This window comes from Cynoglossus semilaevis, chromosome 1 (genome assembly GCF_000523025.1).
Source record: "Cynoglossus semilaevis isolate Cse_v1.0 chromosome 1, Cse_v1.0, whole genome shotgun sequence".
NCBI classification, from domain to species: domain Eukaryota; kingdom Metazoa; phylum Chordata; class Actinopteri; order Pleuronectiformes; family Cynoglossidae; genus Cynoglossus; species Cynoglossus semilaevis.
In genome coordinates, this window is record NC_024307.1 from 2318193 (window position 1) to 2319964 (window position 1772).

Below are 1772 nucleotides of genomic sequence, written 5' to 3' on the forward strand. Positions count from 1 at the left end.
AACACGACTGTCAGCGCAGAGGCCAGTTCAATAGTGAATCCACTGTGGAGGAGGGAGGGGGGGAGAGGAGGAGGGGGGGGGTGGGGAGGGGGGGGGGGGGGGGGGGGGGGGGGGGGGTGGGTTAGAGTTGGGTGGTGGTCCCTAACGAGGAGGAAACCAGAACTCCTGCGTGACCGAGGACACGACGCGACGACCCGCGCTCCAAACCACGGACAGGCAGCGCCGCGAGCCTGGCCGCGCACGGCGCTGGAACCGACGCCGGCAGAAGCTCAGGCTTTACTGGAGGTGGGCGGACGTTCAAGTTCTTCTGCGGCGCTCCAGCCCACAGCCCGCTTTTATGGGCCTGTTTACAGACGTGGGCTTCCAGAGATCTTTATCCAGCGCTGCTTTGATTCACCAGAGCTCTCATCCCACAGACACAGGCCTTTCAAGACGCACAAATAGAAATCTGGCAGTCATTTCACAGTCAGAACTCAACCCCCCCCCACTCTCCCCCTCCCCTCACCCTCCCCCTTCTTCATCTCCACATCTTCAGATATAATTATGGGGGCTCTGCAGATGTTCCTCCTGTTCTTCTTCTTCTTCTTCTTCTTCTTCTTCCTCCAGATTAGGAGCACTAATGCGCTGGCGTGTTCAAAGTCCCGGCTCACGGAACACTTGGAGGGCCGTGCGCTCGTTTCTTGTCGATGAAGGACTAGCATGAGCGACTCCACGGCAGCTTCAACAGGAAGTTCACCTCATGTATTTTCTGATGACAACTGCTCTGTTAGCATAACGCGGAGCGGCTGCGGCTGCGGCCGGCGCCCGGGGCCGCGGCGGGGTGTACTGCACGTGTCCCCACAGGAACACAGACACCAGAATGTGTGTACTCCTTGTTAAGTAATAACTATTTGACTAAACCAGTCAGACCTACTCGACCTCCACAACTAACCTAGTTATTGAACCACATAATTACTTTTAACCTTTGAAGTAGAGCCAATATCGAGTATCTAGGACACGTGTCAAACTCAAGGCCCGTGGGCCAAATGTGGCCCACAAGGTCATTTTGTGTGGCCCTGCCGGAGCCTAAAAAGCCTAACCTGATATAATAAAAGTTATTTTTTTTATTGCTGCTGTAGCCCCCCCTAGTGAAAATGAGTTTGCCCCCCCCCCGTGTTAGACCGTTAGAACCGACCTAATTATTGAACCAATACAACGACGTGTATTTATGTTTAATTGCTTTTAACCTTTGAAGCAGAGCAAATATTTAGTGTGGAAGATAAAAGCTGTCACTGGTGAAACCACGACGGCAGAAACAACAAACGTCCTCGGTCTGGACGTCCAAAGGTCACCATATATTACACTGCAATATATGATGACGTTTGTAAGATTTACTCTGTAAGATTTACTCGGCTTTAGACAGAAAACGATACAACATCGAATGATTGATTACAGCCTGTCAAAAAAGTCAAAAACAAACAAACAAATAAAAAATATACATATATAAATATATATAGACATATATGTCTATATATATATATATTATAGAGATTTGAATATAAATATAAATATAAATATAAATATATTTATATATATAAATATAATATATATAAATATATAGATATATTTATGTTTATATAAATACATCTATATATAAATATATGTATATATTTATACATATATTTATATATATATTTATATTTATATTTATATCTCCTTCCAGCCAATCTCAGTGTTACCGACTGCCCTGTCCGAAGTCTTTAACTTCAGTCCTGAATTACATCTGTGACGTG